Source organism: Chlorocebus sabaeus, chromosome 21, assembly GCF_047675955.1.
Source record: "Chlorocebus sabaeus isolate Y175 chromosome 21, mChlSab1.0.hap1, whole genome shotgun sequence".
In the NCBI taxonomy this organism is placed as follows: Eukaryota; Metazoa; Chordata; class Mammalia; order Primates; family Cercopithecidae; genus Chlorocebus; species Chlorocebus sabaeus.
This window is the reverse complement of record NC_132924.1, coordinates 86,299,431-86,314,633: the sequence shown is the minus strand read 5'-3', so window position 1 is coordinate 86,314,633 and position 15,203 is coordinate 86,299,431.

Sequence of the window (15,203 nt, the reverse complement as noted above, 5' to 3'; positions counted from 1 at the left end):
TTTGTTTAACCTCTAAACCTCAAACCATGTGACAGTGGCGTACACAACTAATTTCTTTTTTTTTTTTTTGAAATGGAATCTCGCTCTGTTGCCCAGGCTGGAGTGCAGTGGTGCGATCTCAGCTCACTACAGCCTCCGCCTCCTGGGTTCAAGCGATGCTCCTTCCTCAGTCTCCCGAGTAGATGGGATTATAGGTGCCCACTACCATGCCTGACTAATTTGTATAAATTTTTATTTTTTTAAGTAGAGACACGGTTTCATCATATTGCCCAGACTGGTCTCAAACTCCTGACCTCAGGTGATCCACCCACCTCAGCCTCCCAAAGTGCTGACATTACAGACATGAGCCACCGTGCCAAGTCAACTTTGTATATAGCATTATAACCATCACTTTGAGATCCAGTGCCTGAAATAAGAGAGAGAGAGGGGAAAAAAAAAACCCTTTACCTTTCTGTCTGGTTTGTTAACTATTTGATTCTTCACTTCAGGATAGATTTGCAGTCCAGCAGCGTAATTGGAATTGATACTATGTTACAAAGTCAGTGCCAAATTGCCACCTGTGTTTTTCCTGCAGGTTTTGCCACTTGGAAAAAAATGACTTAAGTACTGGGAGATAGACTCTTCTAACACCATATGGCAAAGTATTTTTTATGAGTGAGATATTTCCTCTGAATGGCTATGGAAGTGTACAAATAAAAGGGGCTTCAGAAATATTAGTTAGAGGATACAAAGCCAATAAAATTATTACACTATAAGCAAAACATTTTATATTAGACCATCCTTGCATTGCTATAAGGAAATACCTGAGACTGGGTTATTTATAATAAAAGAGGTTTAATTGACTTACAGTTCTCCTGGCTATACAAGAAGCATAGCAGCATTTGCTTCCTGGGAGGCCTCAGGAGGCTTCCAATCACAGTGGAAGGCAAAGCAGGAGCAGGCATATCACATGGTGAGAATGGAGAAAGAGGGAGAGAGAGAGAAGGTTCTGCACACTTTCAAGCAACCAGATCTCCTGAGCAGTCACTCACTATTGCGAGGACAGCGCCAAGGGAATGGTGTGAGACCATTCATGAGAAATCTGCTCCTATGATCCATACCCAAACTGTATCACATTTTAAAGATTTTTGCAAGTCCTAATTACCTTTTCCCACAAATGATTTTTAAACATGAGAAAACAAGGACAATAAGCAAGAAGCAGTATGTGCAATGAAGACGTGCATTTTAGAAACTGGAACATGGTTCCATCGTTTCTGCTTGACAGAGTTTATGATGGTAGAATAGCTCAGAATTTGCAACACAAAAAGACCAATTTTGTTTATTGGTGATTTGTTTATTTTTGTTTGTTTTTGAATGTTTGCAATTAGGAGCATTGAGTTTTCCTTGCAAGCACAAACACACGACTAAAGAAATGGATAGCCAAGCACATTATAGTTTTAAAGGTGCCCAATGGTGCTTTCCAATCTAATGATTAATAAAGAGAAAGGATTCTTACCAAAATTTCTAATTTTTAAAAAATCTCTCCTTGGTTCGAATCAAGTGATAATTAGTTGCCAAGAGTTAGCCCTTCCAACTATTCTCCAGAGTAATAGTTTTAAAAACTGTAATTACTTTATTCTTTAAGAAAACATCCAAATTTGAACATTAATTTAAAATTCATTGTGTATCATCTCTATGTGTTCATAGGACCCCTGTGGTCCAAAGAATTTTAAAAATTTCAATTGATCTTCTTGACAGATTCATATTTCTCATAAGACCCCCAAAAAAGGTGAAAAGCATCTTTTTCAGGAAAGGCAGAAGCAGATGCAGATCTGGGCACCAGCCTAGTGATATCTATCCCTACTCTGGTGTGTTCTCACTTAACTACTCAGCTTCCTCGTAAGACCTTGCCCCAGTGTTTTTTATCCTGTGTTAGACCAAAGACACCAAGTGAAAGATATGATCCCCCTTGGGGGATATACATAAATTTTTGCACACAATTTTAGGAGTTTGTTGACCTATGACCTCTAATCATGGGCAACTCTCACTGATTTCATGTTAGATATTCCTTTAGATTAAATTACCTATAATAGCTGGTGACTTCTCTGTGTTTTAACTCAAGATTTTGGTCAAAAGTAAGTTCCATTTAGATGTTCCATGTTAGATTTGATTATATTAAATTAAGAACATTTGCTAGAAATCTAATGTATGACATAGTGACCATAGTTAATAGTACTGTATTGTATACTTGAAATCTGCTAAGAGAGTAAAACTTAAATGTTCTCAATTCACATACACAAAACTGATAACAATGTGAGGTGATACGTGTGTTAACTTGATTCTGATAATCGTTTCACAATGTATACATATATTAAAACATCACATTGTACACTCTAAATATATACAATTTTACTTTTCAATTATACCTCAGTAAAGCTGGAAAAAATTAAGAACTTCTTATTTCACAAATAAGTGAAAACATGTGATTTCTTTTTATGTACCTGTCTTATTTTATTTACCATTATGATCTCCACTTTCATTCCTGTGGCTGGATCTCATTCTTTTTTTATGGCTGAATAGTACTCCATTGTGTATATGTACCAAATTTTATTTATCCATTCATCTACTGATGGACACTTAGGTTTCTTCCAAATCTTGGCTATTGTGAATAGTGCTGCAATAAACATGGAAGTGCAAATATTTTTTCAATATGCCAATTTTATTTCCTACAGATATATACCCAGGAGTGGAACTGTAGGATCATATGGTAGCTCTATTTTTAGTTTTTTTGAGGAACTGCTAAACTGTTCTCTATAGTGATTATAAAAATTTACATCCTTGGCAACAGAGAACAATGGCTCCCTTTTCTGAAAATTCTCAGCAACCTTTATTGTCTGCCTTTTAGATAAAAGCCATTTTAACTGAGGTGAGATGTTTCACTGATGTTTTGATTTGAATTTCTCTGATGATTAATGATGTTGAGCACATTTTCATATACCTGTTTCCCATTGGATGTCTTCTTTTGAGAAATGTCAATTCATATTTTTGTTCATTTTTAAATTGAATTATTACATATTTTCCTATAGAATTGTTTGAGCTGCTTATATATTCTAGCTGTTAATCACTTGTCAGAGGGGTAGGTTGCAAATATTTTCTCCCATTCTGTGATTGGCTTTTCACGTTATTGGTTGCTTCCTTTACTGTGCAGAAACTTTAACTTGATGTGATCCCATTTGCTCATTTTTGCTTTGGTTGCCTGTGCTTGTTGCATATTATTCATGAAGTCTTTGCCCAGACACATGTCCTGGAGATTTTCTGCAATATTTTCTTACAGTAGTTTCATAGTTTGAGGACTTACATTTAAGTCTTTAATTCATTTTGATTGTATTTTTGTATATGGTGAGAAATAGGGTTCTAGTTGCATTCTTCTGCATATGGATATCCAGTTTTCCCACCACCATTTATGGAAGACACTGTCATTTCCCCAGTGTATGTTCTTGGCACCTTTGTCAAAAATGAGTTCACTGTAGGTTTGTGGATTTAATTCTGGGTTCTCTAGTCTGTTCCACTGCTCTATGTGTCTGCTTTTATGCCAGTATCATGCTGTTTCTGTTACCATAGCTCTGTAGTATAATTTGAAGTCAGGGAATGTGATTCCTCCCGTTTTATTTATTTATTTATTTTGCTTAGGACAGCTTTGGCTATTTTGGGTCTCTTGTAGTTCACATATATTTTAGGATTTTTTTTTTCTATTTCTGTGAAGAATGTCATTGGTATTTTGATGGGGACTGTATTGAGTCTGTAGATTGCTTTGGATAGTATGGACATTTTAACAATATTTATTCTCCTAATTGTTAAACGTGGAATGTCTTTCCATTTTTTGATGTCCTCTTCAATTTCTTTTATCAGTGTTTTATAGTTTTTATTATAGAGATTTTTCACTTATTTGGTTAATTCCTAGATATTTAAGTTTATGTGTGGCCATTATAAATGTTATTACTTTTTAATTTCGTTTTCACATTGTTCACTGTTAGCATACAGAAATTCTACTTGTTTTTGAATGTTGATTTTGTATCCTGTGACTTTACTGAATTTATTCATCAGTTCTAATAGCTTTCTTGTGGAGTCTTTAGCTTTACCCAAATAAAACATTATATCATTTGCCAACAAGGATTTTGACTTCCTCATTTCCAGTTTGGATGTTGTTTATATCTTTCTCTTTTCTGATTGCTCTAGCTAGGACTTCCAGTACTATGTTGAATAAGAGCAATGACACGACATCCTTGTCATGTTCCAGATCTCAGAGGAAAGACTTTCAGTTTTTTCTCATTAAGTATGATACTAGCTATGTGTCTGTAGTATCTGGCTTTTATTATATTGAGGTGTGTTCCTTCTATCCCTGGGTCTTTTAGGGTTTTTATCATGAAGAGATCTTAAATTTTATCAAATGCTTTTTCAGTATAAATTGCAATGATCATTGCAATTGTCCTTCATTTTGTTGATTTGATGTACCACACTGATTGATTTGTTTATGTCGAATTATTCTTGCATCCCAGCAATAAATTCTACTTGGTCTTAATGAATTACCCTTCTAATATATTGTTGAAATTAGTTTTCTAGTATTTTGTTGAGGATTTTTGCATCAATATTCATCAGAGACATAGGCTTGTAGTTTTCTTTCTTTGATGTGTCTTTGTCTGATTTTGATATCAGTGTAATACTGGCCTCATAGAGTGAGTTTCGGAGTATTTCCTCCTCCTCTATTTTTGGAATAGTTAGAGTAGAATTTCTATTAGTTCTTCTTTAAATGTTTGGTAGAATTCAGCTGGGAAGCTCTCAGGTCCCAGGTTTTTCTTAATTAGGAGACTTTATTACGGCTTCAATCTCATTATTTGTCGTTGGCCTGTTCAGGTTTTGGATTTCTTCCTGGTTCAATCTTGGTAGGTTGTGTATATCTAAGAGTTTGCCCATTTCTTCTAGATTTTCCAATTTACTGGCATGTAGCTGCTCATAGTAGCCACTAATAATCCTTTGAATTTCTTCAATATTAATTATAATGTCTCCATATTTGTTTCTGATTTTATTTATTTGGATCATCTCTCTGTTATTTTTAGTTAATCTTGCTAAAGGTTTGTCAATTTAACTTTTCACAAAACCAACTTTTTGTTTCATTGATCTTTTGTATTGTTTTTTCATTTCAATTTTATTGATTTCTGCTCTGATTTTATAACTTCTTCTCTTGTACTAATGTTGGGTTTGATTTGCTCTTGCTTTTCCAGTTCTTTAAGATGCATCATTAGATTGTTTATTTGAAGTCTTTTTTTTTTTTTCTTATTTGATGTAGGCACTTATAGCTATTAACTTCCCCCTTGAGTACTACTTTTGCTGTATCCCATAGGTTTTCATATGTTGTTTTTCCATTATTATTCATTTCAAAAAAAGTTTCATTTTGCTTCTTAACGTTTTTATTGACCCACTGGTCACTCAGGAGCAAATTGTTTAGTTTCCATTTATTTGTATAGTTCACAAATTTTCTCTTGTTATTATTTTCTAGTTTTATTCCATTGTGGTCAGAGAATATGCTTGATATTATTTCAATTTTTCAGTGTTTTAAGACTTATTTTGTAACCTAACATATGGTCCATCCTGAGAATGATCCATGTGCAAGGAAAATAATGTGTATTTTGCAAGTCTTAGATAAAGTATTCTGTAAATATCTGTTAGATGCATTTAGTGTATGGAGCATATTAAATCTGATGTTTCTTTGTTGATTTTCTGTCTGGAAGATCTGCCCAATGCTGAAAGTGGGGTGTTGGGACCTATCTCTTTCTTTAGCTCCAATAATTTTTTTTAGAAATCTGGGTGCTTCAGGTTTAGATACATATATATTTAAAATTGTTATATCCTCTTGCAGAATTGACCCCTTTATCGTTATATAACGACTTTCTTTGCCTCTTCTTACCATTTTTGTCTTGAAACCTTTTTTGTCTATTGTAAGTATAATGAATCCTGCTCTGTTTTGGTTTCTATTGTCATGAAATACCTTTTTTCATCCCTTTGTTTTCAGTCTCTCTGTGTCTTTATGGGTGAAGTGTGTTTCTTGTAGGCAACAGATCAATCAGTCTTTTTTTCTTTCCATCCTTTCAGCCAGTCTGTGTCTTCTGATTAGAGAGTTTAATCCATTTACATACAATGTTATTATATTATTGATAAGCAAGGACTTACTCCTGCCATTTTGTTAATTGTTTTCTAGTTGTTTTGTGGTTTTCTCTTCTTTCTTTCTTTTCTTTTCTTCTTTTTTTTTTTTTTTTTTTTTTTTTGAGACAGAGTCCCGCTCTGTCACCCAGGCTGGAGTGCAGTGGCACAATCTCAGCTCACTACAAGCTCTGCCTCCTGGGTTCACGCCATTCTCCTGCCTCAGCCTCCCAAGTAGCTGGGACTACAGGCACCCGCAACTGCACCCGGCTAATTTTTTGTATTTTTAGTAGAGACAGAGTTTCACCATGTTAGCCAGGATGGTCTTGATCTCCTGACCTTGTGATCCGCCTGTCTTGGCCTCCCGAAGTGCTGGGATTACAGGCGTGAGCCACCGAGCCCAGCCCCCTTCTTTCTTTCCTTTCTGTCTTCCTCTAAGTGGTGGTTGTCTCTGATAACATGAGTTAGGGTTGTTATTTTTATTTTTTTCTGTATCCATTTTATGTTTTCTTGTTGAGGTTCCCATGAGGCTTGCAAGTACTATCTTGTAACTCATTATTTTAATCTAATAACAATTTAACACTATTTACATAAACAAACACACATACAAAATAAAAACTCTATGCCTCAACTTCATCCACCTGGTTTTTAACTTTTTATTGATTTTATTTATATCTTATTGTATTCACATGTCTAGAAAAGTTGTAGTTATTCTTGATTGGTTTATTGTTTAGTCTTTCTACTTAGGTTAAGGGTAGTGTACACACCACAGTTACAGTGTTATATTATTCTGTGTTTTTCTGTGTACTAACTATTACCGATGAGTTTTGTACCTTCAGGTGATTTCTTATTGTTCATTAATGCCCTTTTATTATTAATATTTCTTATTAAAGTACTCTCTTTAGCATTTCTCATAAGATAGATCTGGTATTGATAAAAATCCCTCAACTTTTGTTTGGGAAACATTTTTTCATTCTGATTGAAGTATTCCCTCTAGCATTTCTTGTAGGACAGGGCTGGTATTGATGAATTTCCTCAGCTTTTGTTTATCTGGGAAAAGTTTTTATTTCTCTTTCACGTCTGAAGGATATTTTCACTGCCAATACTGTTCTACAGTAAAAACTTTTTCCTTTAGCATTTTAGATGTGTCACTCTCTTGGCCTGTAAGATTTCCATTGAAAAATGTCCTGTCAGATGTATTTGAGCTCCATTGTATGTTAATTTGTTTCTTTTCTCTTGCTGCTTTTCATATCCTTTCTTTATCCTTGACCTTGGGGAGTGTGATTATTGAAGGTCTTGAGGTAGTCTTCTTTGGGTTAAATCTATTTGGTGTTCTATAAATGTCTTGTACTTGGATTTTGATATCTTTCTCTAGATTTGGGAAGTTTTCTGTTGCTATCTCTTTGAAGAAACTTTCTACGATATTTCTTTGTCTACCTCCTCTTTACAGCCAATAATGCTTAGATTTGCCCTTTCAAGGCAATTATCCAGATCCAGTAGGCATGTTTCATTTTTTTTACTTTTTTTTTTTCTTTTGCCTCCTCTGACAGCTTATTTTCAATTTGTCTGCCTTCAAGCTCTCTAATTCTTTCTTCTGCTTGGTTCATTCTGCTATTATAGAACTCTGATGCATTCTTTAGTATGTGAATTGCATTTTTCAACTCCAGAATTTCTGCTTGATTCTTTTTAAGCATTTCTATCTCTTTGTTAAGTTTATCTGTGAGACTTCTGAATTCCTTTTCTGTTTTATCTTGAATTTCTCTGCATTTTCTCAACATGGCCATTTTGAATTCTCTCTCAGAAAGGTCGCATATCTCTGCTTTTCTAGAATGGTCCTTAGTGATTTATTTAGTTCATTTGGTGAGGTTATGTTTTCTTGGATGGTGTTGATGATAATAGATGTTCTTTGGTATCTGGGCATTGAAAGGTTAGATATTTCTTGTGGTCTTCACTGGCTGGGCTTATTTGTAGATGTCCTTCTTGGGAAGGATTTTCAGATATTTGAGAGGACATGGGTGTTGTGACCTAAGCTGTATCTGCTTTAGGGAGCATCTCAAGTGCAGTAATTCAGATAATTCTACCAGATCTTAAATAAATAGGGTAAAATTTGAAGGACAAAATTTGTAATGTTAATACACTTCTACCAGATCTCATCCAAGACCATCAAGGTAGTACTTTTGCAAGTCTGCAAGAATCACAGCATTACTGGCTGGATCTTATTGTTCTACCATCTTACTCCACCCTCTGTCTCCCGAGTTATGTTCTATAAGTGTTAGAAAAAATATGCCTCTTGGATTTCTCTCTCCCTCATGTATAAAAATGACCACACATAATTAGATTCTGAAGTGAGATTATGAGGCTTGAATCCATGGATCAAAATTTTAGGGAGATTCAGGATCTCTCTATGCTTTTTTTCTAATAACTGATTAAAAGAAAAATTAGGTGAAGTTATAAATTCTTTCTCAGAATGAGGTTTTTTAATGTATGAAAGAAAATACATAATGTTACAAAAATAACCAGCTAGACTGAAACATAATTATAAAATATTTTTAAAGTCATTTGTGACAAAGTAGATATCCATCTTTTTTATAATGGCACTAAGTAACCAGACCCAGTGGTAGGCCTAATAAGCACCACATTTTAAAGTAGTAGTGAATGTAAATAATGTTTTGCAATATTTGTACCAACTATAGTTTGATACAAAAACATCTCTGATTTACAATGGTGAGAAAAACCATAATTACTCCTAATACTATTTTGGTTGATTACTCTCATTCACAATTTAATACTACATTATTTTTTAAAAAAAGATTTTTTTCCACCCAAATAAAGATGAATTCTATCTCTGGACCCCAGGTTAGTAATGTTTGCTCTAGATAAAGCACAACTAGCAAAATGTCAGCTGATAAAACAATTTAACCCAGAGAACATCTTCTTTAGACATCAGAATGTTGGAAAGTAAATACATTTTGTAATGACTCTAGGTGAGTCCTTCACACTTCAGTATCACAACCATTCCTCCCTGTGTAGTAGAATGCCTTATTTGCATAGCCTCTTGCACTTTATATTTGAGTATAATATTCTTACTCCAGATGAATATGACACCATAGAAGTAGTGGTGTCCAGTAATAAAAGGAGAGACAGCCTGAAAGAGTGAGTAAATATACACAGAATAATGCTAAGAATAGAAGACTAAGCAGTAGTTAAAGAATGTATTGATTGAAGAGACAACTAATCTTTTCTATGTCAGTTTTTTCTTAGAAGTAAAATGCAAACAAAAAAATAGAGTGTTTTAACTTAAAATAGCAGTGCAATATTTAAGAAAATATTGAAATATTTTAAAGTGAATTAACCTTACATGTTTTGTCCTTCAAATTTTAGTGTATTTAAGTCACATAAACCTTATATAAAACTTCTACACTTTTATTACTCATATTTTTTCTTTTTCACTTTTATTTTTTACAAACAGCAATAAATGGAAAATCAAAAAAAGGAACCAAAGTTTCTCTAAAGTTAGAAAAATAAAAGCATTGTCTTAACTCTGTTATATTTCCTGAAAGAAAATATGCAAAGAATTATAACCTAGTTTTCCTTTATGCCCAAGGCTGAGTCATCAGCTATTAAAAATACTTCTCTACTATCTAACCCATCAGTTGTCCTGAACAAAGGCATTTCTTTCCAATTAAGGCTTGATTCTTACAATGATAATAGAAGCGATTTGTTTAATAATGGAAATAAAAACAATGCTTGAAGTGATATTGAAAAAAGTCCACAACTTTAACTAAGTTAGAGAAAGCCAAATACTTATTTGGTATTCACCCCAGGTCAAACCTTCTAAACAGATAATCTCATTTCTGTGAATTAGGAAATGTACTTTTTCTACTGTCATATTGATAGTAAGTAGCATAGTTGGGATTAGATTTATATATTATGTTGGAGTCCACTCATCTGACTCTAAAATCATTTAAAATCAGAATGGTTCACTTAAATCACTGTGTATGTGATAAGAATAGAAAAGCGAGAAAACCTAGGTAATACCATTCAGGACATAGGCATGGGCAAGGACTTCATGTCTAAAACACCAAAAGCAATGGCAACAAAAGCCAAAATTGACAAATAGGATCTCATTAAACTAAAGAGTTTCTGCACAGCAAAAGAAACTACCATCAGAGTGAACAGGCAACCTACAGAATGGGAGAACATTTTTGCAATCTACTCATCAGACAAAGGGCTAATATCCAGAACCTGCAAAGAACTCAATCAAATTTACAAGAAAAAAACAAATAACTCCATCAAAAAGTGGGCAAAGAATATGAACAGACACTTCTCAAAAGAAGACATTCATGCAGCCAACAGACACATGAAAAAATGCTCATCATCACTGGCCATCAGAGAAATGCAAATCAAAACCACAATGAGATACCATCTCACACCAGTTAGAATGGCAATCATTAAAAAATCAGGAAACAACAGGTGCTAGAGAGGATGTGGAGAAATAGGAACACTTTTACACTGTTGGTGGGACTGTAAACTAGTTCAACCATTGTGGAAAACACTGTGGCGATTCCTCAAGGATCTAGAACTAGAAATACCATTTGACCCAGCCATCCCATTACTGGGGATATACCCAAAGGATTATAAGTCATGCTACTATAAAGACACATGCACACATATGTTTATTGCAGCACTATTCACAATAGCAAAGACTTGGAATCAACTCAAATGTCCATCAGTGACAGATTGGATTAAGAAAATGTGGCACATATACACCATGGAATACTATGCAGCCATAAAAAAGGATGAGTTCATGTCCTTTGTAGGAACATGGATGCAGCTGGAAGCTATCATTCTCAGCAAACTATCACAAGAACAGAAAACCAAATATCACATGTTCTCACTCATAGGTGGGAATTGAACAATGAGCTCACTTGGACACAGTAAGGGGAGCATCACACGCCAGGTCCTATTGTGGGGGGGGGGGGGGGTAGGGGGAGGGATGGCATTAGGAGACATACCTAATGTAAATGAAGAGTTAATGGGTGCAGCACACCAACATGGCACAAGTATACATATGAAACAAACCTGCACGTTGTGCACATGTACCCTAGAACTTAAAGTATAATAATAATAATAAAAAGAAGAAAGAAAAACAAGATACAGCCCCTGTACTAAGTCCGTTACACTATACAGGAGACTAGTCAGGGAAACAGATCCTTTCAATATATGCTTAAGTTGCTATGGGAACACAGAGTTCCCATATGGTTCTCCAGAGTCTTGTTTCTCTACATTATGCTGCCATTCACCAGATAATATGCCTGCTAATGTATGCACTACAGCACACAGTAAATAAAAATAATGATACCTCAGTCATAAGATTCCTCCATAAGGTGCTATTCTTCTTAAGAATATACCACTAGTGATGCAAAATAGAATATATGTACATTTTCATTTATCTCATGGCCATGAACAAATTTAATCAAATTTCTGATAATGCTTGAGAATAACAGCAAAATTAGAACTGTAGCTCACACATTTGCTAAAAGTTTTTGTATAAGAGGCATTACCTAATAGTCTTTAATCATGGCAGATTAAACTGCAAATGATTCCATAAAAACGTAATCTTTTTTGACATATCTTCAAGTATAGATTGTCTCCAAGACTGATGTCATATATGGAATCTCAAGTAATTTATATTCTAAGTAGTCATGCCCAATATTGTTATAAATGTATTTCCCTCTTTAATTTATAAATGATTATACTTTGATTTTCTTCCATTAAGAAAGTCTTGAGATAGTTGATCCCTTTCTTACTCCAGTACACTAAATGGGATTTTGATTGATTTTGTTTGATATATGAAAGAAAAAGAAAAATGTACTGGTATTTGCTACAGATTGTCTTTTAACTGAGCATAGTGTCAGTTTCTTTGTTTTGGCACAATATTGAATTGAATGGAATATCTGAAAAAGCATTATCAATAGTCTAGGAATTAATTTTAATATACCAATAGAAGAGATTGCCTAGCAAATACATTTCTTCAATTAACTGAAGACCATACTTTATTCAAATTTTCTTAGATTTCACCTAATGTTCTTTTGCTGTTCTAGGAATCTATCCAAGATATTGCATGACATCAACTTGTCATTTCTTGTTAGGCTTCTCTTGGCTGTGACAGTTTCTCAGTATTACCTTGTTTTTGATGACCTTGATAGTTTGAAGGAGTATTGACCAGGCATTTTGAAGAATTTTCCTCAGTTGGAATTTCTCTGATGTTTTTCTCATGTTTAGTTTTGGTTACGGGTTTTAGGGAGAAAGAATACAGAGGTAAAGTGCCATTCTTTCCATGTCATATCAAGAGTACAAGAGTATATACTATCAACATGTCTTATCTCTGCTGACTTTAATCTCAATCACCTGATATAATGCTTCTCAGGTTCTCCTTTGTGAAATTACTACTTTCTTCCCTTTATTCTGGAAGAAAGTCATTATCTGCAACCCACGCTTAAGGAGTAGAAAGTCATGCTCTACCTTTCTGAAGGTGGAGTATCTATATACTCATTTGGAATTCTTTTACAGAGACTTGTTTATTCTCTTCTTTTTATTTATTTATCAACCATTTATTTATATCAGCATAGACTTATGAGTGTAAATTTAATTTTTATATTGTGATTTTCTTAGAAAAGAGTTATTCAAGATTTTAAAAGTAAAAGTTATCTCTGAGAAAAACAAACAAAGTAATCATATTGATAAATTTAGGAATCAAAATAATATTTTAAGAACTGTAAGGCAAACTAATTTCAATTAACTACTAATATTTCCTACTATCCAATATTTATAAGATATAACAAGAAAGCTGAAAGACACAAACTACATAGTCTCAAGTGGTGATATAGAAATCATCTAGCAAATCCAACTGGTATGTAAGAAAAACACATGATTCAAAGGTCGGAACAGAGGTTTGAGTGTGCTTTGCAAGTTTTGCCTATTTACTAATCAAGTTAACTTAGTAATTATCAGTTATAACATTTATTTGGACAGTGTACAATAGATCAAATTATATTTCATAGCATTCAAATGCCACAAAATTTTACTGATTCAGGAAAGAAAAAGCGTATCAAACATAATATGAGGCCGGTGGATCACGAGGTCAGGAGATTGAGACCATCCTGGCTAACATGGTGAAGCCCCGCCTCTACTAAAAATACAAAAAAATTAGTTGAGCATGGTGGCAGGCACCTGTAGTCCCAGCTACTCAGGAGACTGAGGCAGGAGAATGACTTGAACCTGGGAGGCGGAGCTTGCAATGAGCCGAGATCTCTCCACTGCATTCCAGCCTGGGCGACAGAGCGAGACTCCATATCCAAAAAAAAAAAAAAAAATGGAGAGAGAGAAAAAAAGAAACTCATAGAAAACTTTAAAGTGTTATGTTACTATTTATTTCAAAGATATCTTGTATATTAAGTGCAAATGTGCATTTTGGTGTAAAATCACAAATTTCACTTGTTTCGAAGTATATATCTGTATATCCCAAAGAGAAATGTCTTAAAAAATAAAAAAATCAATTGCTTGACTCAGAATTTGAAATGTTGTTGAAGGAATAATTACACTTTTCACCTTTTTGTTTTTTGAACTACTAATATTAGCCTGCATCTCCTTTATGATTAAAATGCCAAAAAATCTGAAAAGAAAGACATAATATATAATGTCCTACTGAATAAATTGCATGTTAAATTCAAACCTGAAATGGGATATCTTTTATAAAGAAGGAACGTGTGAATGACTAAAATTTGCTTAAAACATACATACATAACTCATTGTATTGTACATGAGTGCTATGTTGCTTACTTCTTATTTTAACTAATTTAAAACAAGTATTAATAGAACACTATCTACTATCACAATCACTTGAAGTAAAATATGGAGTAACGCTGAAGAGCAACTCTGAAGTTGTATGAACACTAGATACTATACATTTCTGCAACACTCTCTTTTTAGCCTTAAAGCATTTGTGCATAAAGGCCACAGTGTAAAATAAACAGCATCACCAGGTCCTCAAATCCTCTATCAGCCTCAGCCTATGAAAATGTTAACTAGGATTTTATACTCAATTGCCTACAAGATGACTTAGCTGAAAAGCTGAATTTTTTCTCAATCAAGATCTTGAAGACACCACCCCTCAGCTCTTTTGTCACAAGGCCTACACAAACAACTGGCTTAAACAACATTTTCAGTGCCCTTTCTGTTGGACACCAACTTAGCTTTGACTCCAAAACATATCACTCAAATGATAAGGGGAGAAAAAGGAAATGTGGTAGATAATTTCTTACCTAAAATATCCTGAGTCTCACACTATTTCCTTCTTCTTCATCCTTGCTTTTTATCTCACTTGGACTTTAAGATGAAGAGAATTTTCTGAAATTAGAGGAACCTCTAGGTCGTTTAACCATGCTAACAGAATTAATATTTGAAAAAGGAGAAGAAAAAAATGCTAACTCTGTTGTCACCATTTATTATTCAATTATGTTTTTATTATTTCTTATAAAAGCTCAAGTTCTTAGTAAAATTACTTATGTCTGAGTTATTGAAAAATTAATTTTGTCTTTGAATAATATCAGAGCAATATCATAGAAAGAGATTTGGAAATGTTGATTTTTTTGTATATGGCCAAGAATATCAGCAACATTCCTGATTCCTGTATCCATTGCTTATATACACTGTATGGAGTAAAACACTTAGTTAAAGAAGAACAACTCATGGTAATTTCTTCAAGAAAACCCACGGTTATTTAATACTATTGTTGCTGTTGTGGTGGTGATGGTGGTAACAATCTATTTAAACAGGTATATCCTACAATCACCTGATCCATGAAAATATATCTCAATAAAAGATCCACAAAATGTCCAGCCTTCATCAGTGTAACTCTCTAGTATGTCCTCCAGGATAAAATGATCATAACTAAATAAGATACTTGACAGAACATAATTATTAGTGGTGCGTCACATCTACTATAAATGATTGTTTAGTTCAAAGCA